The sequence below is a fragment of the Peromyscus californicus genome, unplaced genomic scaffold, assembly GCF_007827085.1.
Source record: "Peromyscus californicus insignis strain IS unplaced genomic scaffold, ASM782708v3 Scaffold_14__1_contigs__length_90479793_seg_2, whole genome shotgun sequence".
Lineage (NCBI taxonomy): Eukaryota > Metazoa > Chordata > Mammalia > Rodentia > Cricetidae > Peromyscus > Peromyscus californicus.
This window is the reverse complement of record NW_026294436.1, coordinates 7938141-7965520: the sequence shown is the minus strand read 5'-3', so window position 1 is coordinate 7965520 and position 27380 is coordinate 7938141. Positions and strand designations below refer to the sequence as shown.

Here is a 27380-nt window from a genome sequence, read left to right as displayed (position 1 = left end):
AGAAAACTGTTTTAAAAGGATGTGCTATAGTAAGCATCCATTGTTCTACCAGATGCTGAAAAACAGATACTATTTTCCCACAGAATTTAACCTCATCCTACTTTCTGGGCAAATGTGTGGCTGACTCCCCAGCAGTGACTTCACTTATCCTGGAAGTGAAACAAATAAAACCAGGGTCCCTGTACCAGCCAAGGAGTCTCTGGGATGGAATGAACATGCCCTAGCTTCAAGGGAACGCAGAGAACTCAAGGTGTCTAGGAGTAAGTGGCCAGGCACTCTTACTTGGATCAACCCGTTGTATGGTAGCAAATGGAGGCTTCACTTGTTACCGCTATGACTGTGTATTACAACGTTGTCTCCCTTGGCACCCTAGCCCAGTGCATAGGGTACTTGCCTAGCATGCACACTGCCCCGGGTTCCATTCCCAGTACCATATAAACCAAGAGTGCTGGCATGTGTCTGTAATGCTGGCCCTCTGGAAGTGGAGGCAGGAAGGGCAGAAGTTCAGTCATTCTCAGCTACACACGTGAGGGCACAGGAGACCGAGTCCCAGGAAAAGAAAGTGGTGACGTGAAATTCAGAACATCACCCTCAGTTCTCACAGCAAACCCCCGCTGTGGTGCAGATTTGAAATGCAGCTCCCCTCTGCCCAGCTCGTGTGTGGAGAGCTCAGTCCCCAGTGCAGCCATGTTCAGAGGTGGGGCCTGTTGGAAGGGTCTGACTCGTGAGAACTCTGACCTCATCTGTGCCTTGTGGGCTTTACAGGCTACTGGGAAGCTACAGATATTTTAGGAGGTAGGACCTGATTGGAAGAAATAGATCACTGAATACATGCCCGTGAGGGGGTATTTTATCCTCAATGTCAGTCTCTCTCTGTCTCTCTCTCTATGTCTCTCTGTCTCTCTCTGTCTTTCTCTCTGTCTCTGTCTCTGTCTCTCTCCCTTTTGCCTCTTCTCTCTCTCCTGCCTCTCCCTGCTTCCTTCTCTCTGATCACCTCTCTCACTTTCCCTCTCTCCTCCACCTCTCTCTCTCTCTCTCTCTTCCTCCGTCACTTTCTCTCCCTCTCTTTCCCCTTTCTCTGCTTCCTGGCCACCATGGGGTGAGCAGTTTTGTTCCACCACACTCTCCCTGCTGTGATATTTTGCCTCACCATGACCCAGAAATGATAAGAGCCTTGTAAATCCTTAGAGAGACCTCTGAAACCGTGAGCCAAGATCAATCCTTCTTTTGTTTTCTCAGGGATTTTGTCACAGCAACAGGAAGCTAACTAACACGGTCCTTGTGAAGGTTACAGCTCTGTTTCCTAGCTAGGAAAGCAGAGCTCCTGATAGGTTAGGATTCTTGCACAGTCAGGGAAGGTGATAGTTCCAAACAGAACCAGTTAAGAACCTCCTCATTTTCCATCTGATCCTGTGGTAAACACCTTGACCAAAATCAACCTGAGGGGGAAAGGGCTTATTTGGCTTGCATGTCCTGATCACAGTGGACCGTTGAGAGGGGTCAGAGCAGGGCTAAAGCTGAAGCTGAGGCAGAAAACATGAAGAAATGCTGCCTGCTGGCTTGCTTCCAGATTCATGAACAGCTACTATTCTTCTACCTCCCAGGACCACCTACCTGCCCAGGGCTTGCACTGCCCACACTGCCTTATACTGTTGTGGTATTGTGTTCTCCAAAATATTGTGCACCCTAATAAACTTATCTGGGGTCAGACAGAACAGCCACAATATTAAACATGAGGATAGGCAGTGGTAGCACACGCCTTTAATCCTAGCATTCCAGAGGCAGAAATCCATGTGTTCAAGGATACAGCCAAGCATGGTGACTCATGCCTTTAATCCCAGGGAGTGGTGGTAGAAAGCAGAAAGGTATATACGGCGAGGACCAGAAACTAGAAGCATTTGGCCTGGTTAAGCATTCAGGCTTTTGAGCAGCAATTCAGCTGAGACCCATTCTGGATGAGGACTCAGAGGCCTCCAGTCTGAGGAAGCAAGACCAGCTGAGGATCCGGTGAGGTGAGGTAGCTGTGGCTTGTTCTGGCTCTCTGATCTTCCAGTGTTCACCCCAATAACTGGCCTCAGGTTTGATTTTTATTAATAAGTACCTTTAAGATTCATGCTACATTATACATCAATTGACACTCAAGAAAAATGCCAAACAGACGTGCCTACAGGCCAATCTGATGGAAGGATTTCCTTGATTGAAGTTCTCTCCTCCCAGATGACTCTAATTTGTGTCAAAGTTGACAACACTAACCAGCACAGGCTCAAAGACCAATTCCCACCCCGCCCCCACCCCACCTCTACAGAAGAGGTGAGTACAGATGCTGGTCCACCTCGGGTTCTTTGAAGAGCATTGGAGCAGGTCCCTCCTTGTCCCTCCCTGATACTTCCCAAGTGACTATTCTATATACAGGTCACTTCCATGCAAGGACAAGAGTAGAGGCAACGTTATTTAGCCTGCTTCTCTGGGGAAAGTCTGTTTGAAATACTTGAATTCAGATCCAAACCATCTCCTTGCAGTTGGAGTGGGAGAAGGTGCTAACATCAGGGACATGTGTGTCTTAAGTGTCTGTTATACACTAAGGACATGTTTTGGGAAGTGGACAGATGGCTCAGCAGTTAAGAACACCTGTCCTTGCAGAAGATCCCAGTCCCCTGCACTCACGTGGTAGCTTACAACTGTCCATAGCTCCAGCCCTAGGAAATCTGATACCTTCTTCTGACCTTCATGGGTACCAGGCATGCACACAGTACATATACATGGATGTAGGGAAAACACTCATAACATAAAATACGACAAATATTTTTAATGTAAAAAGAGAATGTGACTTGGTTCAAACAAGAGAACAGAAGAAGACCTTCCAGGCTGAGAAGGAACTTCCAGGCAACCTGGAGCTCTGTGGTTTTTGTTTTGTTTTGTTTTGTTTTTACCACTTACACATGTATCCATGTTATGTTGGGCATGCTAAGAACCAACTAAAACTAGTGAGTTTTGGAGATGACCCACAAGGCACTCAAGCAAGAGGACCTAGATTTAGATCCACAGAATCTGTGTAAAGCAGTAGTTCACGTCTGTAATCCCAGCACTCCTATGGAGGCAGAGACGAGAGAATCCTCAGACGTCCACAGACAAGCTAGAGATGAACAACAGGAGAACCTGACTCAAACAAGATAGAAGTTAAGGACTGACACTTGATGTTGTCCTACGACCTCCACAGTTGAGTTATGGTACATACGTGTCTACACACACGGAAATGTTTGATTTTTCTAAACTGGGCACATACACAGCCCAGCCAACCTTTCCCTGCTGCTCCAGTTCCCTTTCTGTTGTTGTGATAGGACACGCTGACCAAAAGCAACTTACTAGAGGAAAGGATTTATATGGCTCACACTTCCAGATGAGAGTTCATCACTGAGGAAAGTCAGGGCAGAAATTTGAAGCAAAAACCATGGAGGAAGGCTGCTTGGTGGCTTGCTCACAGGATCATGCCCTATCTAGCTTTCTTATATAGCCCAGGACCACCTGCCTGCCTGTGGAACGATGCTCTTCACAGTTGCCTGGGCCCATCTACATCAGCTAACAATCAAGACAACCCCCCACAGACAAACCTGATGGAGACAAATACTCAATGGAGACTTTCTTTCCCCATGATTTTAGATTGTCAAGCCGGCAGTCAATGTTAACCAGAATACCTGCCTTTCTCCTGCTTTGGAGTGCCTTGCAAATCTGACCCCTATGTAGACACATATGTTCAATTATTGAGCAATCATTCCTCTGAGATGTAGCTTCCAAGCCAGTTCACACTGCAAGCCAAATGCACACTTTGCCTGAGAAAAATATTCTTGTCACATAAGAGCCCCTATTAATCAAAAATCACATTAGGGCTCCTGGAATGAAGTTTCCTTTACTACTTTTTCATAATAATCCCAGATAAGATAAAATTGGTAATTGCACGGTCTCTTCTGATGGGAGATAATACAAAAGTGGTATAGAAATTTGACTTAAAAGAGTATATTCACTTGGCTAATAGGGTTCCATTATGCAGCCTTTACTTATTCATTCAGTACAATTTTGCCACATATTGAAAAGTTTAATTAGAAGTTACATGTTACATTGTTCCTTGGTGTTAGCCACAGAGGAAAGTTTTCAACGGTCAAAGAAGGAAGGAGGCAATGGAACCCAGGGCTTTAGACAGTGAAGGCTGCTTACATAGACTCCCTATGCCAACCTCCAGGAAGGCTGGCTTCTGGACAGGTCACCTTCAGATCACAGATTAAGGACTAATTTCATATCGACAAAGCTCACTTTTTACAGTGGCAAAAAAGGGTCATCTGTGGGTTCCAAGGAATATGTTAATGGTGTCATTTATTTTCTTTATAACTCACACTGCAAAGGGGCATTGACTCCCCAGAAGCAAGGGCACCCTTCCATCAATAGGCTAATAACAACGGGCTGGTTTTGTGAGATTTTTTTACCCAGCTAACAGATAATACCTTAATTACGAGTCATCCATGCCTATTAATCAATTAAATAATAATTGCATTGCCGACATCAGCAAGCCAAGCCCAAGCAGCACTTTCACAATGGAATATTCCTGATCAAGACACAAAGCCCATAAATACCTACCTATCATGTCATTGGAGTAGAACCTTATCAGGCCCTGATTTGGCTTCCTAGGGACTGAACGGTCACACCAGCTGTGACGCAGGCCTAGGTTTTTCACTAGGACCCTGTGTGGGGGAAGGCCTGGGGCCCAAGAAGGACAAAGAACATCTTTGTGGACTGTGCTCCTTCTGGGCCTTCCTCACACTGCAGTGCAGAGGCACCTGGAACAGCTGTCTGTGTAGTCTGAGTCCTAGGCTGAAGTGAGAACGTACTCATATACATTTGAAAAGTATGTGATGGTTACTACTCATTTCTGCAAACATCATCACAGACACACCCAGAGGTCTGTTTTACTAGTTTGTTAATGTAGCTGGTCAACTGTGTAACTAGTACCTAGTTACTAGTAACTTTACTAGTTACATTACAGTAGAGCTGCAGCTCTCCAAGACAGGTTAGCTGCAGGGTGTCATCATCACCATCACTATCCCTGTTATCATCATTACCTCATCACTACCTCCATCACCACCATCTCCATCATTGGTGTCTTAGTTAGGGGTTCTATTGCTGAGAGGAAACACCATGACCAAAAAGCAAGTTGGGGAGGAAAGGGTTTATTTTGCTTACACTTCCATATTCTTGTTCATCACTAAAGGAAATCAGGACAGGAACTCAAACAGGACAGGATCCCAGAAATAGGAGTTGATGCAGAGGCCATGAAGAAATGTTGCTTATTGGCTTGCTTCCCCTGGCTTGATCAGCCTGCTTTCTTATGGAACCCAGGACCACTAACCCAGGGATGGCAATACTCACCATGGCACAACTAATTGAGAAAATGCCTTACAGCTGTATCTTATAGAGTCATTCCCTCCACTGAGGCTCCTTCCTTTCTGATGACTCTAGCTTGGGTCAAGTTGACACACAAAACCAGTTGGTACAATTATCATTAGTACAGCCGTCATCCTCATCACCATCATCACTATCCTCTCAGAGATACCACTGGGAAGAGTTAGCCCCCACCACCCCTGATAGCTTGGCTCAGCTGGTCAGTCATCAATGGCACATGTCAGGAGCTTGGCATTCCAACTCCTCCTTCTCCACAACATAGTTGCCAACTACCCCAAAAGGGATAGAGGTCCCTCCCCAGACAAGCAAGGAGCCCATATGGGGCAGAGCAGAAATTATTTATGAACCAACTCTATTAGTCAGGCTTTTGAGTCACTGCAACCAAACACCCATGGGGAAAAAAAAACCTTAAAAAAAGAAATGTTTGTTGTGTCTCATTGTTTCAGTCTATCACAGCAGGGAAGAGTCAGAAGAGGAGGGCTCACATCATGGAGGGACAGGAAGCAGAGAAAAGGGGATACAGGAAGTGGACAAGACAAATATACCCTCCAAGGATAAGCTCCCAGTGACCTACTTCTTCCAAGTAGGCCCCACCTCTGACCTTTCACCACCTCCCAATAATGCCATCATATTATGAATCCATCAGGAGGTTAAGCCACTCATTAACTCAGACTCCTCATGGTCTGCTACTCATCACTGGAAACATCATCACAGACACACCCAGCGGTGTGCTTTACTAGTTCATTAATCCAATCTAGCTAACCATCACACCAACTACTTACTCTTGATTTAGCTTGTCCTTAGGCACAAGGTGTATTTATAGAGCTTGGATCTTCTTCAGAGAAGAGCCTTGTGAGAAAGCATTCCTCTGGCCCAGCTTGAATTCAAGCGCTCCCTGCCTCATAGGGATGGGCAGAACTGGAGAGCAGCTGCCCCTGGGTAAACCAGGGTGGTTCAATTCCTTTCTCTCCTCCCAAATCACCACCATGAGTGAATGGCACACACACCAATGGTAGTACCGAATCTTACTGGCTAGTGAGAACTACATCAGAATAGAGACCACCTCCCACTGAGTATGCGGCACAATTCACAGGAATGTGTACTGAAGAACCTGGTTCAAAGCAGGTGAGAGATGCCCCAGAAGGACATACTATGGAAGGAGACGGAGAACAACATGGCCCTGCAAGAACTCCTAGGACACTCAGGTCTCTGTCACTTATCCATTCAAAAAATAGTATTGAGCATGGCCCACATGTCAATCAAAGAAACCAGTGAGTGACCTGAAAGAAGTCATGGACCAGAGCTGAGGATAGGTGGGGTGCTGTGTGACACTATTCCTTGGGATACATGAACAAACTTTTACTCACCCCAAATAGGGAACTAATAACAGACCAAAGTAACAATCCCAACAAAATACAACTTGGTGAATCAATGCTCCGGAGTCTTGTGAGAGCTGGAATTGGGCTAGGATTAGCCCAACCTAGACAAGGAAAGGATTAAAGAAGGGCAGTGTGTGTCCATTTCCATGAGGTAAAGAGCAGAGAAGGAAAGGGATGGATGTGGGGATGGGAACCTGGATAGAGAAAAATTCTGGCATCCCTTTTCCCAGATCCTAGCCAGGCTTCGGGAATGGGATCCTTGCAGTGTGAGGCTGCTATTTGAGATGTATGTGTATTAGTCAGGCTTCTCCAGAGGAACAAACCAATAAAATGGATGCATATTAAAAGAGACTTTATTCAATTGGCTTACACAATAAAGGCCAAATAGTCCCACGATGGCTGTCTTCACACTGTAGAGAGTGAGAGCATAGTAGTTGCTCAGTCCATGAAGCTGCATGCCTCAGCCATCCCAATCTGGTACCAAAGGCATGGAGGATTCTTGGATACTCACTGCTCTTCAGTCCAGGTTAGAAGTCCAAAGAAACTTCGTTCTGATGCCGGGGGAGGACAGTGGTGATGGCAACAGCCACAGCAGCACTCACCAGAAAGAGACGAAGACAAGAAGGCAAAAAACAAAAGCTTTTCCCTGGGACTCTACCTCCAGGAAAGTGCCATGCAGACTTAGGGTGGGTCTTCCCACTTTAACCAACCTAATCAAGAGAGCCCCTCCCAGGAAGGCCTGGAGACTAATCTAGGTAAGCTCTTACTGTTGTTCCCAGAGGCTCATGGGTGATTCTAGATCATGCCAAGCTGAAAATTGAGACTAACCATCACCTTATGTGTGTGCCATTTAAGGATGGGTTATGGATGCTATGATGCAACCCCAACCTAGTCACATATACCTACCTTAGTCTGTCCTTTCTTTCACCTGGATTTCCCTGAAGGTGGCAGAAAACTCACTGTTTATTAAGTACCTGCTTGGGTAGCAGGCGTGGATATTGAGTACTTGCTTGGGTAGCAGGCATGGATATTGAATACCTGCTTAGGTAACAGGCATGGAGCTGGTTCACTGTTTCCAGTGTTATTTGATCATTTCAATCATCCTGTAAAATCCCCTGATCTTTGACAATGAGGAAACCGAGGCTCAGAGAAAAAAATTCCAATCTGCACAGGAGGAGGGAAGCAGAGAGGCAATGGCCTGACTGGTCAATTACAGATACAAGAGCAGTCTCGCCGACACAACCACCACTTTCACTTATGTGGTAGGGAATTCCCACCCAGAGAAAAGAGGCAGAGCTCCAATGATGGAGTGCTTGCCCAGCATGCACAAAGCCATGCCTTCTGTCCACTGCACAAGCCGAGCACGGTGGTGTACCCCTCTTATCCTGACACTTCAGAAGTGAAGGCATGAGCATCAGAAGTTCGCCTATATAATGGGTTCAAAGTCAGTCTGGGCTGTATGAGACCCTGTCTCAAACAGAAATTGAAACATACGTGAGAAACTGAAGACATAAAAGCAAAAACACAATGTGCACTACGACACAACTTTAAACCTTGAAGCAGGAGTCATGTGACTGTGGGAGCTTCCCAGTGGGGTTTTGTGTAAATATGGGGAAAAGAGGACAGAGATTCCAGGGGAACATTCCAGCTTGGATTTTTGTGGCTCCTTGCCAGCAAACCCAGGGTGAAGGTGAAAAGTAGAGGGCTGTAGCTGTGTTCAACACGAAAGCAGGTCAAGTCCTGGAAAGTCCTATTTCCCATCCTTCTGCCTCTGAACACAGAGACGTGAATTTTTAAAGAGTATTTCACTGATTTATTTTGGGGTTTAGGAGCACATGCCATGCATCATGTGTGGAGGTCAAAAGATGACTTTTCAGGAGTAGCTTTTCCTTCTGCTTTGTTTTGAGGCAGGGTCTCTCTCTACTTCTGCCTCTGCACCGTGTATCCAGGCTATCTCTGATTCCATCTCACCTTGAGTAGGGGGCAGGGCTTCGAGATGCCAGCCACTGGCTCCAGGTTCTAAGATGGAATCTGGGTCCTTGAGTTGTGCAGCAAGCACTTTTGTCCAGTGAATTAGCTCAGCCTGCCCAGCAACACTGATTTAAAAATCTACCTACTCTCTTCCTGGCTTTCTCCTGAGGTCCTTGTTGGCCCTTACATGCTGCCTTCTATCTAACTTCCATCTTTCCTACTGTACTCCAGCATCCCTCTCCCACCTCTCATCCTCTAGAAAATAACTTCAAGGATTTGCTTAATGGAAACATCCGGATCCCAAGGAATTTCCTCCCTTACTTGAAAACGAATGACTTCCTCCTCTTAGGCTGCTAGGAGAGGCTGGCACCTGAGTTGTGGTAACTTCAAAGGCTGCACACATTTCAGCTCCAGAGGCCAGAAATGGCTGGGGCTCCTCCTGCTGCCTCTGCCTGTGCTCAAACCCATCCCACAGCTACCTGGGGGAAGGGCCCTGCGCACATGTTCTAATAAGCATAAGTATCTGAGTTCACAGCTGTCCACATTAGTTGTATCTGGGAATAAGCATGAATATCCAAAAGATACAGTGCTTTCAGCTTCCTTAAGATTGGCCTTGGGCAGCCGGGCAGGGGTGGCACACACCTTTAATCCCAGCACTTGGGAAGCAGAGGCAGGTGGATCTCTGTGAGTTTGAGGCCAGCCTGGTTTACAGAGCTAGTTCCAGGACAGCCAAAGCCACACAAAGAAACCCTGTCTCGAAAATCAAAAGCAGAAAGATCGGCTTTGGGGTGGGGGAGTTGCTTATTGCCAAGCCTTATGATCTGAGTATAATTCCCGGAATCTGCACTGTAGAAGGAAACAACCAATTCCTTCAAGTTTTCTGTGACCTCACATAAATGTGTGCACGGTGGCTTGTTCCTACATGTGAACACACACAACATTAAGGACAAATAAGTAAACGAAACAATGTAGAAAAGAAAGAAAGCCTTGGAAGGCAGAGTCAGGAAGGCAAATCTACATTCAGAGAAGGTCTTGTGTCCCTGGCTTTGGTTTGGTAATAAACATTTATGACTGAGTAACAAGTCACCCCAAAAGTAGATTTTGCTAGAGCCATGGCTACCCAACACTGTGCTGATCACAGGCCTCTGCTGGCCTTTCTAAGATAACCCTTATGTTCACATTTTAAACACTCTGTGGAGATTCTTCTCTTCCTTAAAAAAGGAGAAGAAAAGGCCTGGAAGCAGCTGTTTTCTATATGCAGCTGGATTCTGCCACACAACTGTTTCTCCTTTAGCGACTTTGTCAAGCTTAATTTGAGAGTAATCTGACTGCAGGTGTCAGGTAAGAATGGGACACTTCCCAGGACCGGGAACCCCCCGGAGGGGTCAGTTCAGGTGTCCAGGACAGAAGAGAAGCCTTGGTCAGAACACAGGAAGCCAAAGGGCCACAGGCTGGCCTGTGGAGTGCCGAGCTCACCCCACGATTCCACCACGGACTCTGGGAGATGATGCCTACGGGCAGAAGGGATGGGATTTTCATTGCCAGGTCCCCAGTAACATAAAATCTCACAAACAACCTCCGTAAATCATGCCGTGACAGCTACCGGGCTTGTCCAACGCTAAACATAAGCGGACTCTTCTTTTAAGTGAAGCTGTAGTCACAGGCGGCACCATCACCAGCCTTCCAACATCTGTAGTTCATCTTATCGTTTGAAGAAATATATGAGTTTCACTGTCTTTTTTTTTTTCTTTTAAGCCTTTTGCAGCTTCTGCTCCTTGACTTGTTTGAACAGCATCTGCTATGTATAAAATTGGGGGTGGGGGGGGGACGCTGCGGAAAAAGAACATTTGGGAGATCTGTGGGTCGAGAGAAAATGCGAGCGCTGGAACGTTTCTGCGGACATCAGAGGCTAGCCACTTGCCTCTCTCAGCACCAGCCCCTCATGGGTATTGAACTTTGGGTGCTGCCCTTGGCTTAGTCTAGAGCTCACTCTGGGTTTTGAGGGGTTCACTTATGTATTTATGGGTGCGTATGTATGTATGTATGTATGTATGTATGTATGTGGTGTATCTGTGTGGAGTGTGTATGTGTGGGTTACACGTATGCGGGTGTGTGAATGCAGGGGCCAGGGAAGGAAAACTATGGCGTGATCTGCTTTATATCCACCTTATGTCCCTGTGACAGAGAATCTCAAAAAACTTAGGACAGCCAGCCAGCCCCAGGGATCCCCATGTCTCTATCCGTCACAGATCTGAGGTTACAGGCACATGCATAGTCATACCCAACTCTTCACATACGTGCTGGGGATCTGAACTCAGGTCCTCACACTTGCACAGCTTGGGGTCTTACCCACTGAGCCATCCCTGAAGCCCCCTCGTTCTGGTTCGGTCTTGTGCTGGTTTTGGTCTTGCTAAATAGGCTTTTGAGAGACCTTAGTGACGGGTGATTCTGGGGGTCCTTCAAGACATGGAAGCCCACCTTGGGATCGATCAAACTCCTCCAAAATATCTGGAGAGGGACGTGGGGCTAAAATGTGGCCCTTGGGAGCTAGCAGTAGAGCAGGATGGCACTCACTTAACGCGAGGAAGGCTAGCAGAGGGAGCCTCTGTCATAGCATAAAGTCACCACAGGGTGGTACAAGCTGCAGTGCACACACTCCCCTGGGCTTGTGTCTCCGAGAAGCTGAGGGGCAGAGTGCAGACAACTCAGCTGGAAATGAGGGCAGCGGGGAGGGGGGAGGCGCTCCCTGCTCCTTCTGCCTGAGCAGAGGTGTATAAACTCAAGCGCGCGCGCGGTATACAGGCGCCAGATGTTTAAACATTTGACCCCTAAATTAATCACCACCTCTTTGCACCCTTGGCCATGCCTGGCCGGTTGCCTCAGCCCTAACATGGACCAGGCAACACACATTGCTCAGATTCCAGGAAGGCCCACTCTATTGGCCTGGAAATCAATTTCAATGATGTCTTTAATGACCAGAGTGCCATTCTGGATGAGCTAAGCCAACAGTGAAGACAGATTTTTTTTTCATTTTTTTATATTTTTATTTTTTGCCACATGCAGCCTGTTGATCAAAGAACTAACTGTTCACAGAACTCAAATTCCCACGGCTGGTGTTAACGTTCCCACCAAAGGAAGGTCCAAACACTAAGAAAACCGATTAAAGGGTGGGGAAGCTGACTTAACTGTGAAGTGCTGGTCAAGTAGTCTTGAAGACTTGAGTTCTGCTCCTCAGAGCCTGTGCATAAAGGGGCTAGGCAGTGCCAGGAGCTTGTAATCTCAGCACACAGGAGGTGGAGGCAGGTGGGCAGGTGGATCCCTGGGGCCTGCTGGCCAGCCAGCTTAACCTACCTGATGAGCTCCAGGCCTGAGATACTCCAGCTCAAAAAAAAAAAAAAAAAAAAAAAAAAAGCGGCTGCCCACACAGATATACACACGTTCACATGCACCTACACACGTGAACAAACTCACACGTGACACACACCAACTGCAGGACTAAGGATACAGCCCAGTGGTAAAACACTTGACATGGATAAGACTCTGAGCATTGCAAAAATGTTTGTAACTGATTAAAACTGCTCAGTAGTCTCACTAGCTTCCGTAGCATTCGTTTTAATTGCCATAATTGACACGGAGGTTGTGTGACGTTCTGACTTCGTCCTTAGCGAGTTCTCTTCTTTTATTCCTTCCAGGAAACTCTTGCAGAGAGCTGCATTAAAGGTTCAGGTGATGCCGTGAGCCACAGTTCTTAGGTCTATTTAACATACTTTATGTTTAACTGTGTGTATGGGTGTGGGTATGTACAAGTGAGTGAGGGTGCCTTCAAAGACTTAAAGAGGTTATCAGACCATGTGGAGCTAAAGTTACAGGCAGTTTCGAGCCATCCAGTGTGGGTGCTGGGAACTGAACTTGGGTCCTCTTAGCTGCTGGCCTATGTCACCAGCTCCCTGGAGCTGCAGTTTTTTAAAACATTTTAAGGAACAAATCCCAGAAATGATATATAAAGAAACCACTAGATCTTGTGGGTTGGTTTGGTGATTGGGGATCTGATCCAGAACCCTGGGCATGCTAAGCAGTTTTTCTTCCACTGAACTGCACACCAGCAAACAGTGTTTGCTTTTTAATGTGAGGCTGATTCCTCCAGGTTCCAGCTGTGCAGGGCACCCCACCTGAGTCTGATTTAACCATAAGTCTTTGCCTACTCTGGGAACGCAAAGAGGAGCCATACTGGCCCCTTTCATGTTAACGAAGATCTTTCACTGTCTCCCTCTCGTCTGTCCCAGCTTTCCTCCCATCAAAGTTGGTGGAAGACTCTAGGCAGGTAAGTGCAGAGATCCTTTGAGTACAAATTTACCCAACCACGCCCATGCAATGGCTATATTTTGATGAGATAAAGAAATTTTATCCTGAAGGGAACAGGGGAGAGATCCTATCAATCAAATGTGTGTGTGTGTGTGTGTGTGTGTGTGTGTGTGTGTGTGTGTGTATGTTCAAGTGTGTATGCTGGTGTATGCAAACTTGGAGGCTAGAGGTCAACTGCAAATGTCCTTCTCTGGACCTATCCATCTTGTTTTTTGAGACAGGTCTCTCACTATCCTGGAACTTACTGTTTTTGCTAGACTTAGCCATTGAACCCCAGGGAATCCACCCATCTCTGCCTCCTCAAATGCTGGTATCATAAACATACTCCACCACTCCTCAGTTTTTGTTTGTTTGTTTGTTTATAATGTAGGTTCTTAGGAATGAACTCAGGTTCACACTTACATGGCAAGCACTTTACGGACTGAGCCATTTCCCCAGCTCTCAGTCGCTCTTAGAAGTTGAGAAAATGAGCCAGGTGTGGTGCTGAAGGCAGAAGCCGTCAGATCTCTGTGAGTGCAAGGCCAGAGTGGACTACATAGCAAGTTCCAGACCAGTCAGGAGAGCCTGTCTTAAAAAAGAAGAACAGAGAGCTGAAGTTACAGTTTTAGCTGCTCAGCAGAGAGAAATCCTTAGCAGAGCTCATTCCATCTTAAGGGTGGAAGGGCATAGGCAGGTCACCGTGAGACCTCCTCTCCTTAGGGGCATCACTTTCCCCTGAGCTGCCTGTGAACTGCTCTGGGGGGACAGTCAGGCTCTGCCTGTGAACTTTCATGCACAGGCTTCCACATCTGCTGAGCTCTGTGCCGCCATGCCACCTCTCTGACGACTGCAGATGTCTGAAGATGAACTACCTCCTGCTTGAGGAACTGTGTAACTAGGAGCCCCAAAAGGTGTTCTGAACACTGTTTAAAAAGACATCTGTCTTAAAGCAGTTTCAACATCTCATTCATCTATTTATAAGCCTTGCTAGATGGGTTTTGGGGGATCTTGGGCTATTTTAAGGGGCCCATTTTTACATCCATTTATTTTGTTTTTGTATGTTGTGCACCAGTGTGTGTGTCTGTGGAGGTCAGAGGCCCATGCTGGTGTCTTCTTTATCATTCTCCTCCACCTTTTGGGCAGGGGTGGGGTGGAGGCAGGGACTCTCACTGAAGTTAGAGCTCAGTCAGCCATCCAGATAAACTAGCTGGATAGCAAGGCCCAGGGATCTTCCTGTCTCTGCCTCCCAGCACTGGTAAATGTAAGCACATCATGCCTGGATTTGTGTGTGTGTTTGTGGGTGTTTGTGTATGTGTCCTGGGAATCTGAACTCAGGTCCTCATGCTAGTGAGGGCAAGCACTTCATTAACTGAACCGTCTCCCCAGCCTTACATTCATTTATTATTTTAACCACTGAAATCTCCCACCCCTGCCTTGGTTTTTGTTCCTCTGCCTGAGCCAACCTGCCCAGCCCACCTTCTAACACTTGATCTTTTCTAGATCAAGCACAGGGCAGAGGGGTCTGTAAGTCAAGGCTGGAGCAGCAAGGAAGGTAGGACTCACTCCTGGTCTTAGGTGCTTGGGTTAAGTCAAGATTCATGGGTGAAGAGACAGTGGAGACTCCTGGACCAGACTCCCTCGGATCTCATAACTCACCACACCATCAGCTTCTTAAACAGCAGTGCTCCTGGGTGCCTGCTGGGACTTTGGAGGGAGTCTGAGACTGTGGGTGAAAAGCTCAGCCCGAGACCACCCCTTAGAAGGCCATTCTCACCCAGCCTGGTGCAGACTAATGTTATTCTTGGGTCATTTAACTTCACTCTCAGGAAAAAATCAAGAATGGTGTTAAGTCGTAAATCACTCCCCTCTGGAATGGATTTGAGCCAGAACGATCAGTCTGAGCATTCCTGCCTTGCTTGACCATGGTAAAGAGATTATGGTATGTAAAATTCGGCTAAACATAGCTTGTTTCCATTTCCTACTGTCCTGGTTGTCTGTCTCGCTATGAAAGGTTAAGACCTAGGAGGGGAAAGTCACCCTCGACGTGGACTGACTCTCACCCCAGGACATCCTATTCAGAGGTCATCCTTATAAGGCCATTGTGGGAGACTCGTGGACCCATCAGAGAGATATTTATAAATTTGGCCTTTGGGTGGTTTCAATTGGCCCATCTGACAAAGCAGGAAAAAACAGAAGGTACCAAACAACAGAAGCCTGCCTTTGTGGTCCCAGCCCAGAAAGCTCAGCTCCCTCATGCACTGGTTCACATGGTGGAAACTGACTTTCCTTTTTGCTGATGTTAACTGAGTACCTAACTGTACTGAATTATCTTAGCAGGTCTACTTGCCCTATGGTAAACAGTTCCTGATATTCCTCATGGAAGGTTCCCCCAAGCTGTAGTTTCTTGAGATTCACTCTTGTAGTCCAAATATTCAAGGTTAAGAAAATAAATGAAGTGTGCGGAGGAGAAATGACTCAGAGTAAAGATGGCTGCCTCCAAGCCTACCAGCCGGAGTTGGATTTCAGGGAGCTGCAAGGAGAGAACCAATTCCTGCAAAATGTCCTTTGACCTCCACACATGCGTCCTGGCACATGAGCTCTCTGCCCCCCCCCCCCCCCCCGATACATATGGACTCATGCAAAATAAAAATACAGACATTTCTTGAAAGGGTTGGGCCAGCAAGATTGATATGCAGGTACGGACACCTGCCTTCAAACCTGATCACGTGACTTCAACCCCCTCCCTAGACACAAACAGTGCAAGGTGAGAACTGACTACTCCAGGTTGTCCTTTGACCTCCACATGCACATTGCGCCACGGGGGCACACACAAGCACTAAATAAATGAATAAATAAATAAATAAATAAATAAATAAATAAATAAATAAATGTAGTTAAAACATTTCAAATACTGAGCTTCAGAGACAACTCAGTCAAAAATAAAACAAAGAAAAAGCTAGGACCTGTGTTTGATCCCTAGAACTTACGTGAAAATGCCAGGTGCAGTGGTGTGTGCATGTTCTCCCAGCATTAGAGAGGTAGAGACAAATGGATCCCTGGAAGTCACTGACCAGCCAGCCTAGCCTACTTGGCCAGTTTCAGGCCAGTGAGAGACCCTGTCTCACAACACAAGTGGATAACACTTGAGAAATGATGCCCAAGGTTGTTCACATACATACACATAAACACATGAATATGAACACACAGACACAGGCCTGTGCACACATAGGCACACAAGTACAAATACCTACATTGGTCTTGCCCATTTGATCGCTTAAGTTCCCTAGGCCATGGAAAGTAGTTGACTTGGAGAAGCACACAGTATCATCTCCATTGTCTTCAAGCCACTGGGACTTAGACTGCTTGCTGCAATGTAAGTCTGAAGCACACTTAACGAAGCTGCTTCCCTGAACAGACACCATGGATGGGGGATGGTTCAGGGAAGCAAATCAGCCAAAGTGCCTGGACAGCGAGTCCTATGCTCCACCCATGCACACAGGCAGACCAGACGGGGACTGCCATGGCCAATGTGAGCAAAAATGTCTGCAAATGACAAATCCCAGCTTCCAGGCCAGACTGTGCATTTGTCTTGTTGTGTGAGGTAGAACCAGGGGGTAACCTTGATTACCTGAAATTATTATAGGAAATTGTACGATGGCAGTGGAAGCTGTGATTTTCACACAGCTATTCCTGGGAGGAAGGAGATTTCACATCAAGGAGCAGATGTATCAAGAGATGGGATCCCTGGTGCTTAGTCAGAGGGTAAGGGGCCTTGGCAAAAGGCGTTTTATATTTTCAAGTTCAAGAAACAAACCATGGGCTGGGAATGTGGCTCAGCTGGTAGACTGCTTACTTAGCATACACAGAGCCCTAGGTCCAATCCCCAACACTACACGGTAGTGCATGCATGCCTGCAAAGCCAGCATTTGGGGAGTGGAGGCAGGAGAAGCAGAAGTTCAAGGTCATCCAGGGCTACATAGTGACTTCCAGGTCAGCCTGGACTATAGGAAACCTGACTCAGAATACAAGAAAGGATGAAGGAACAGAGGGAGGGAGGGAGGGAGGAAGAAAAGCAGAGACAACCATCTCTTGTCTTTTTTCTACAATAGATGGGTGTTCAGCCAATTTGTCTTCTCAAAGGTGAACCCCTAATTAACATCCCCTTCATGTAAAAATGTAGAAGAAACACTTGAACTGGAAGGTTTACTGAGAGTTATGGAATTGTTATTAAAAATTATTCTCTACCAAGTGAGTTCCAGGAAAAGGCGCAAAGCTACACAGAGAAACCCTGTCTCGAAAAAAACCAAAAAAAAAAAAAATTATTCTCCATAAAAACAGCAGATCTGGATCAAGATGAGTCTCCTGAATGTCGTTGATAGAGACTTAGAAATCAGCACACAAACACATTTGTACATATTTGGAAATTTGGCACGCATTTCATTTTCTTTTTTTGTTTGTTTTGATTTGTTGTGAAACAGGGTCTCATGTAGCCCAGGCTAGCTTCATACTCTTTATGTAGCCAAGGATGACACTGAACTTCTGATCTTTATACCTCTTCCTCCTGAGTGCTGGGAATACTGGCCTGCATCACCAAGCCATATTTATGTGGTACTGGGGATGGAACCAGCAACTCTACTAGCCAAGCTACATCCACAGTCCCAGACATTTCCTTTTCCTCCTCTGTTCACACTGTCATAGATACAGCATTCACTCAGTGATTTGAGCAATAGTGTTTGCATCTTTGTGAACTTCCTGGAACCTGTGAAGAGGATAAGAAGTGCTCAAGCATGACCTCTTTAGGAAAGTAGTGCTCTGAGGGCTGGGGAGACAGCACCATCAATAAAGTGGTTGCTGTGCAAGCTTGAGGACCTGGGTTCAGATCCCCAGAACCCACATAAAAGGTCAGGCGTGGCGATGCACACTTGCAATCTTGTGCTGGGAAGGCAGGGACAGGTGGGCTTACTGGAGAGCCAAGCTAGTGGAAGACCCTCTTAAAAAGCAAGGTGTAAGGATCCTAAAGATTGGCACCCAAAGTTATTCTCTCACCTCCACGTTCATTCTGAACTTTACCTGAGCTCTGGCAAGCTGGCCTTTGCCCTCATTGGCCCTTTCTCTCTGGTTAGGAGGCAAGTCTGAAGGCCCACGACAAGTGACAGGTCAGAGCAGGGCGAAAGCTTGGTCAGGTCCCATCTCCAGAGCATCTTCTGAGAAACACTGAGGACAGACCACCATGCAACTGTCACAGGAGGAAATGCCTGCACAGTACCTACAAGGCAGAAAACGAGTTATTGTCAACCATTGTGGGAATACCAACTGGCTGCCTAGAGAGACCTATTTTGGGTTTCCAGAATACCCTGCAGGCAGAAATTAAGACAGAGCACCCTATACTCTGCACACCTGGCTACAGCCTGAAAATTTCAGTATGTATACCACCGAGTGGCATAATACTTCTAACTCCTTCACTATTTAAAAATATCTGCATCAGGCTGAGGAGATGGCTCAGTGGGTAACATGTTTGTCCCACAACCATGAGGACCAAAAGTCCAGCCTCAACTACACACATTTGAAATGTCAAAGCTGAGGAGATGGAGACAGGATTTCTGTGGCTCACTGGCAAGCCACTTTGGCCTAGTTGGTGGGTTCTGCCTCAGAACCACAAGGTGAAGGGCCAGAAAGATGGCCCCACAGTTGAAAGCACAGTCTACCAATGCCAGTTTCATCCCTGAAACCCATGAGAAGGTGGACGGTGAGAGTCAACCCTACAAAATTGTCCTCTGACCTTCACATGCTTACACATACATCATGAACACAGATACACAGAATAGTAATGATGATGATAGATAATTTAAAAAAAAAACAAATTGGAGACACCTGAGGTTGACCTCTGATACACACACACACACACACACACACACACACACACACACACACGACAGAGCACCCTGACAACTTGGAGGAGAAAGGGTTTATTCTGGCTGGCAGTTTCAGAGAGCACACAGTCCATCACAGTGGAGAAGGTGGAGAAGCAGGACCGTGACAGCCAGGAAGTAGACTGATCACTTTCCATCCACACACAAGAATCACAGAGAAAGAACAGGAAGGGCGATCAAGCTAAAAAAAAAAAACCCCAAAGCCTGCCCCACAGTGATATCCTTCCTCCATCAAGATTCCAACTTCTAAAGGTTCTGTAATCTCCCAAAATCAGAACCCTCAGTCGAGTAACAAGTGCCCCTACGGAGGGTGTTTCACATCTAAACTGTAGCAACAAGAAACAAGAGTTCAAATACATGAGTCTATAGAGGATGTTTCACATCTAAACTGTAGCAACAAGGAACAAGTGTTCAAACACACAAGCCTATGGAGGACATTTAACCTCCTTTGCTATTTAATATCTTGTAGATGGAATGTCCAGTATCACTGCACTTTGAAACTGACTGAACATGTTAAAAACTCCTAAAGGACAAAACACAGTGCTGTAAAGCTTCTAGATCTCTCTCCACATGTTCACCACTTCTAGCAGGAGGAACTGACCCTCTGTTTCAGCTGATCTGATGAGCAGAGTCCTCAATATCTTTATAGCCACAGCAACCTAGAGTCCTTTGGAAACTTTTAGAAGCATGTCATCTTCTCTGTTTTTCCCCTAGATTTTCCATCCAATGACATCAAACTTAGAACTCATCCCAGCCGGTGTGCCAGAGTTCCCTGCAGGGCTGGGCCCACAGTGGGCATTCTGTAAGTCCTGCATGAGGAATGATGGGAAATGAGTTTTTCAAGGAGTAGCAGCTTTCAAAGCCCCATGCTCTGGGCTTGATGTACCCTGTGTAGTTGGGGTTAGAGGCAGCTGCCTCCCTGAGCCTGGAGATTTCTCACTGAGAGATGAAATTCTATATGGATTCACCATCAACTGCCTACGTCCTGACACATTTGCCTTCTAAATCTTGCCCTTTGTTTGGTATGGCTCTATGGGCCTTGCTTCAGCCCTGACCCAAAAGGGAGGATCCTCTGCATTACACAGCCAAAAACATCTCTTTACTACACACATCTGCTAAGACCCTGCTGCAATGCCTTCCCACTGCAGTCAGGATCAAGGTGAAGGGCCTGGGAGATGGTTCAGTCAGCAAAGTGCCTTGCAAGGACCTGAGTTTGATCCCCAGAACCCACATTCAAAACCCAGCTGTGATACATGCCTATAATCACAGCACGATGGTGGTGGAGACAAGGGGATCCTTAGGGTTTTCTGGCTTCAAGTCTAGCTTATTTGTCAAGTTCCAGGCCAGTGAGACAGCTTGTCTTTATAAAAAAGGTAGATGGAGGCTCCAGAATGACACCCGCTGTTATCCTGTGGCCTCCATACATGCACACACACATACACAAGAATCACGATCGAGTTAAGCCTGGTGTCCTAAGCATGTCACCATAACTGCTCAGGAGGATGAGATGGGAAAAATCACATGTTGAAGTCTAGCCTGGGCTACTTAGTGAGACCCTCCCCAAAATGAGAAGCAGGAAGAGCACTAGGTTGTAGCACTGTGGTAGAGCATGTGCTTGATCCCCAAGTGATACTGGGTTCAATTCTCAGTACTGGGGCTGAGGGAGCAAGGATAAACTTTACTGGAACCTTCTATGTCTCTTTGCTCCTTAGGATGGAAACCTTGTTCTTGCATTAGCTTGGAGCCTTCACATATCCTGTCTCCACTCCTCAGACACACACCCTTCTCTACACCCCACCTGCACACTCACCTGGCGGGCTGTGCTAGGCCCCTGCTCTCAGCTCCAATACATGCCCTTTGGAAGGGAGAGCTTATCCACATCTCTGCCTTCTGTCTCCCACATGCGTCCCTCCCTTAGTCCCTAGGGTGTCCTTCCAAGCATTGCTGAATTGAAGTCAATTGGTTTTTAGGGCTTCGCTCAATAGACTGCAAGCACCAGGAGAGGAGGGCCCTGTGGGTTCTGTTCACTCTCTTTATACCTGGTATCCGTCATAGTGCCTGAAGATCTTGGCTTCAGCAAGTAGATAGTCAATAAAAATGGGGTGAGCAAAGTAACTACCAGTGAACTGAAAGTCAGGGAGAAGGAAGGTGGAAAAGAAGGAAGAATGAAAGGAGAGGAAAGCAGATGGGGGAAGAAAGGAGGAAGGAAAGAGCAAAGGGCTTGGGGAAGAAAGGATGGCCAGAGAGCTGTAGCAGTCCATTCCAACACTGAATTCTTCACCATCTCTAAGCACAAATCTCTGATTCCCATATACATCACCTCCTTTGTCCTTGTATGGCTTTAGTCTTAAATATTACTACATTTTTATTTATTCCTTTTGTGTGTGTGTGTGTGTGTGTGTGTGTGTGTGTGTGTGTGTGCGCGCGCGTGCACGCGCACATGTCTGAATCACAGTGTGCATGTGGGGGTAAAGGACTACTCGTGGAGGCCAGTTCTCTTCTTCCACTGTGCGGATCCCAGGGACTGAACTCAGGTCATCAGGCTTGGTGGCAGCCCCCTTCACCCACTGAGCCATCTTGCCAGTCCTCTGTGTGTTTTTAAATGATGTAAGGATGCAGTAGGATGGAAACAAAGAAGAAATGTCGGGAGATGCCGACTCCTCTTTGAGTGTGAGTCCATTTATTCATTTCACAAACAGCTCTGTGCTCAGCACTGGGGAGGAACATGGGGGAAGCAGGGCCCCACTGGACAGCAGCTGGTGGATCCCAGCTGATCCCAACCTTTATGATCCTCAATACTCACTTTCCATTCTGATCCTCCATTTTTCTTCTCTATGAAGCAAGATGGTTAGATGACTCTTAGTGATCACTCCATAGCTAATATTCTGTCTCCCTAGCTGGAGAGTAATGAGAAGAAAAAGAAAAAAACATGATTGATTAACTGAACACTCTGGTCAGGCATCATGATGCTTCTTTATACTATCTTATTGAATTCTCAATTATTCTATGCAATTGTCCATAGTGAAGGAAACAGAGGCAGAAGACAGTAACTGACCTGTCAATGGTCAACAAGCAAGGTAATGATGGAGCTGAAGTGTGTGCATGCACTGACTGCTGACCCTGCTTCCTACATGATCTCAGATCTGATGCTGTCCCTGTGGTGGTGGGGTTTGCAGGATCAGATGCTGAAAGGGATGGTGGGAGAGGTGGGGGCACATTCTCTGGACAATGGACACCTAATTTTGATCTTTGAGATAAGACACCTGTGGGAAGAATTGTATATGTGGAGAGAGTGTTAGCGTGTGTACATGTGTGTGGGCATGTGTATGAGTGTGTGTGTGTGTGTGTGAGAGAGAGGGGGGGGTTGATGTCTGGTGTCTTCTTCAGTTGCTCTCCACTGTATTTTTTGAGACAGAGTCTCTCACTGAACCTGGTATTTACTGACTTAGTTAGACTGACTGGCCAATGACCTCCATGATCCTCCTGCCTCCACCTTCCTCGAGTGGTGGGGCACACAAGCATGTCCATGGCACTATCACTCTACATTTCCCCATACTGACCTCTCTAGGCATTTGAGTCTGGCTGTCTCAGAACTCAGAACCAATCAAGGTCTTATGGAATAGTTCATCTTTTTTAGTCAACTTGATAGGGTTTAGAATCCCCATGGAAGCAAGCCCTCAGGCACTTGCAAGGAAGTTTCTAGATTAGGTTAACTGAGGTGGGAAGACCCACCCTACATGGGGCAGCACCATCCCAGGGGCTGGGGTTCCTGCACTAACAAAAATAGAAGAAAACAAGGTGAGTGCCATCATTTTTTGTCTCTCTGCAACCTAAATGCTGATGCAGTGTGACCGGATGCTCCAAGCCATCCCCACGGCCGTAACTTCTCAACCATGATGGACTGTACCCTCAAACTGTGAGCCAAAGAAACGCTTCCTTCCTTAAATTGCTTTGGTCATTGTGGTGGTTTGAATTAAAATGTCCCCCATTGATTCACATTTCTGAACACTTGGTCCCCAGTTGGAGGAGCTGTTGGCGAGGCTTAGACGGTGTAGACTGGTTGGAGGATGTTTATTACTGGAGCAGGATTTGAGAGTTTTAAGCTCTCAGTTTTCCATTTGAAACTCTCAAAAGCCATTTCCAGTTGCTCGCTCTGCTTCATGCTTATTGTTAATGATGTAAGCCACATTGTTTCCTGCTCCATCTGCATTCCTCCCTTCTGCCAGCTTAGACTCTTAGTCCTCCAGACTGTAACCCCAAATAAGCCCTTTCTTCTAAAAGTTGCCTTGAGCACAGTCTTCTATCACAATAGTAGAAAAATAACTAGTATAGTCAGATATTTTGTCACAGCAGTGAGAAAAGGAATATACTTACGATGATTTGTTTATCCAAATAAACCACTGAAGTATAGCTAGTGCTGCTGTCTCCTCGGAGATGACAAAACCGAGGGACAGGAGGTCAGTCTGCCCCTCTAACAAGAACAAGAAAGTACCAGAGTCAGGGCCTAGATGACTAAGCATCATGGGATGCTTACCAAATATCCCAGTTGGTAAAGTATCAGCAGGTATACCTGCTTCACCCATCAGGCTGTGCGGTGCTGTTCAGATCTGTGCGCACAGCACCTGCCTGTCACTCATCACCTAGAAATGCTCAAATGATGGCTGCATGATTGTCAGCTGCAGACATGGGCAGAGCAGAGCTGTCCAAAGCTGTCCCTGGCCTTGACCTTGAGCTGAGGGAACACAACAGGGGTGGGAAGAACTGTTCCTCAACTACCCTATCTACCCAAGTCCCACACATGGGGCTAGAGGCGGGAGTTCTCACAGATGACACTGCCCACCCAAGTCCTGCACACGGAGCTGCAGCCAGGTGTTCTCACAGACACACTGCAGGGCAAGAGCCTGAGACTTGGCCAAAGCTTCAGTTTCTGTGATAGGATCTCCTAAGCTTTCTCAGGTACACCTCGATTTCGGAATCTCTATTTGGCTTCCAAACAACAAGTCATCTCTTGCATGGAAAACTGCAAGACTTGTATCTGTTTATCTAAAGCAATCTCTGGAAGGTATGTTTATAACTTTACGGGAATGTCCTACACATCTGTTAAACACTGTCTGCTCTTGTATGAACACTTAAGAGATGAGGGCTTTTGATGTTTTGGTGGGTTGTTTTTTTTTTTCCTAACAACCATCTAGGGAGGTATTTTTAATATACTAAATGTATTTATTATTTACTTGTGTTCATTTTTCTGTGAATGTCCAACTCCCAACTTGGCTTTGGAGTGGACATGAGGGAAGAGGACTAGGGAAAAGGTGTGGCCTGCTGCCAAAATGGCTGGCAAGGCTTCCCGTGTCCAAAGCTGACAGGAATGGGACCCACACCTGAATCCTTGCTCCATCCCTTAGTGTCAAGGGCCTTTGTCTCTGAGCCCCAGTGTGCTGTACAGGAAAGGAAATCTACACCTGGGTAGCGTAAGAGGGGTTTGCTCTTTACTGCTTTCTCTAACAGTGGCACCTTCCCGTGGGCTTCCACTACCCCTAACTGCTCTCTAATTTCTGCGGGAGCTCAGGCCACAGGCCTTTGGGTACTCCAGTCGTCTTGTCCTGTTAAAATGAAATGTCCTGTCTGGGCATTTTATTTTAATGAATGGAATTTTCTTACCAATTTCAGAAAAAGACAGTGGAACGGAAAATACAAAAGGTTGACAGGTACCCGTTCAGAGAGACACTAATTTCCCCTGATTTTGACCAGTATGGTATATTTGTTACAGTTAGTAAGCCAAGCCTGTTATATATTATTAAGAAAAATCCAGTTTATGTCTAGATTTATTCTTTGTGTTTTGTCATATATAAGCTTTTAAAAAAGATATGTGTATGAAATAGTTACATGCATACAAGTGTATTCACCATATGCATACCTGTTGGATCTCCCAGAACTGGGGTTATGAATGGTCATGAGCCACCATGTGGGTGATGGGAATCAAACCCAGGTCCTCTGAGAAAGCAACACATGCTCTTAACCACTGAGCCATCTCTCCAGCCCCAGCCATATACCAACTCTGTAGCTTTTTAATAACATTTTTATTTAACTATTGTGTAGGAGGGGTGAGTATGTATGTGGAGGTCAGAGGGCAACTTGGAGGAGTCAGGGATGGAACTCTAGTAGTCAGGCTTGGCACCAGGTACCTTCACCCAAATATGCCTTGAACACTAGATGTTGCCAAGGATGACTTTGAACCTTTGACCCTCTTGCCTCCACCTCTCTCGTGCTGGGATTACAGGCATGCACCACCATGCCCATCTTCTCCTAGGCTAGTGATGGAACCCAGGGCTTTGTATTTGTGGGGCCAGCCCTCTACCCACTAGCTCCATCCCTCAGCTCCTTATTCACTTTTTATGCCAGTTCCCCTATTGGCTTCTAGCCCATTGGAGACGGAGACAGAGCCTCATCTTTGGGGTCCCTCATAACCCCTTCCTGAGCCTGCCAGGAAAAGGCAACTTAAATTAGAGTGTTCAAAAAGGTACTGGTTGGGAGCAACATCCCGCTGTCTGTGTGGCAGCAGCAAGAGCCTGCGATCTCTGTCCCTTTTGGAAGCTGGGTGACTGGGGAACAGTGCCAACTCTGCACACAGCCTCATTTTCTCCTTGAGTTAGTTTGAGAGCTTTTCTTCCCATTTCTGCTTCCAGAGCCGGAGGCCGAATCTGGAAGCCTGACATTTGATTTAAGTATCATTTTCTAATTTGCAATAAAAATGCAGACGGGCTCGCTCTCACCTTGACTAGAGCCCTAATGTGGATGGAGCCACATCAGCGGAGTCTTATGAAAACATGCATTTAGCCACAACTCTTTCCGGTTACCTTCTTATCAGGGCAATTCACAAACTCTGACCCATGCTCTTGTTAAGCCCCTCATTGCCCAAAACGTACCTGAGCTAATGGCTACTGGAAACACATGACAGTTAAAGAATATAGCACTGTTAGGAGAAAGACCGATCAGCGTAAGAATATCAATTCTCTTGAGTCTGAAAACACTACTTCACAGGCTTGGAAGGCAGGAAGTGCAAAAAAGGCAACAGGTGCCAGGGAGGTGACTCAGTCGGTAAATGTTTGTCACACAGCATGAGGACCTGAGTTTAATCCCTAGATGCTACTTAAAAAGCCAGGTACAACATATGCTTGTAATCCCAGCACTAGGGAGGCACAAACAGGTAGACCCCTAGGGCACAGGTACAGGTACCAACATGTACATGTGAAAGTCAGGGGGCAATTTGTGGGTGTTGGTTCTCTTCCACCGTATGGATCCTGGGATCATACTTGGGTTGTTAGGTTTGGTGGCATCCACCTTTCCCTGCTGAGCCATCTCACAGGCCTCTTACCAAAGATCCTTCGTTTCTGAGAGCAGGAAGTTAGGTCTGAGTCATTAGTGCTGTAGATGACTACTTTTTAACGTGGCTTTCTGTTTCTGCTTTGCAGTAGGGATAATGAATGAGTACCCCCACATAAGTATCAATGAGGATAAAAAGAACACATTCAAGAGTCTTTTTCTCAATGCCTTAAATCACTGAGGCATACAGTACAGGCATGGCTGTCATCTTCAAAATTACGTTCAACAAGGAAATGTGGTAAGCTGGATTCTTTGATTTTTTTTTATTGTTATGTGTATGGGTGCTTTGTCTGCATTTACATCACTGGACCATGTGCTCATAATGCCCACAGAGGTCAGAAGAGGACATCTGATCCTCTGGGACTGGAATCACAGACAGTTGTTAACTGTCCTGTGTGTGCTGGGAATCAAACCTGGGTCCTCTGGAAGAGGAGCTGGTACGCTAAACAGCTGAGCTTTCTCTCCAGTCTCCAAGCCAGATAATTAGGGCCTAGAGGTCTGGCTCAGCAGCTGAGAGAGCCTAGACTCCTGCAGAGGATGAAGTTTGGGTCCCAGCCCCCTAGTCAACTCACAACCCCAGTCCCAAAGGCTCTGCCATCGCCACAAGCTCCCACACTCACATGTCTGCACACATACACCTAATCCAAAGCACAGAGTGAATCTTTAAAAGAGAAACTGTAGTAACTGGTTAATTAGGAAACACTAAGAACACATCCGACAGTTTACAATGGCAGTTATTGGGGCCATAGGAAAATAGAACACAAATCTTCACTGTAGGGCTACTGTTACTGGTTTTCATCTCTTCTGTGATTGTCCTCAGTGGGGATGGGAGATTGCACAGGAGCAGAAAGTACATGGTATGTAGAGCTGGGGGCAAAATGACTCCCTTAACCAGAACCGCTTTGATCTATCTCAACTCAAAGATGACGCA

The 27380-nt window shown here is 46.5% G+C and overlaps 1 long non-coding RNA gene across 3 annotated transcripts in view; it reads right to left on the bottom strand.

Moving 5' to 3' along the window:
- Positions 1-12226: 12226 nt before the first annotated feature.
- Positions 12227-27380, bottom strand: part of LOC128109606 (uncharacterized) — a 77440-nt gene continuing 62286 nt past the window's right edge. For 2 of the 3 annotated variants that reach the window (XR_008217852.1, XR_008217853.1), the window contains exons 2-5: positions 21873-21966; positions 18210-18405; positions 13563-13728; positions 12227-12507 (exon numbers count right to left, since the gene is read on the bottom strand). This is a non-coding gene — a long non-coding RNA (uncharacterized LOC128109606). The remainder of the gene's footprint in view (positions 12508-13562; positions 13729-18209; positions 18406-21872; positions 21967-27380) is intronic. The other variant, XR_008217854.1, reaches the window with a different exon arrangement.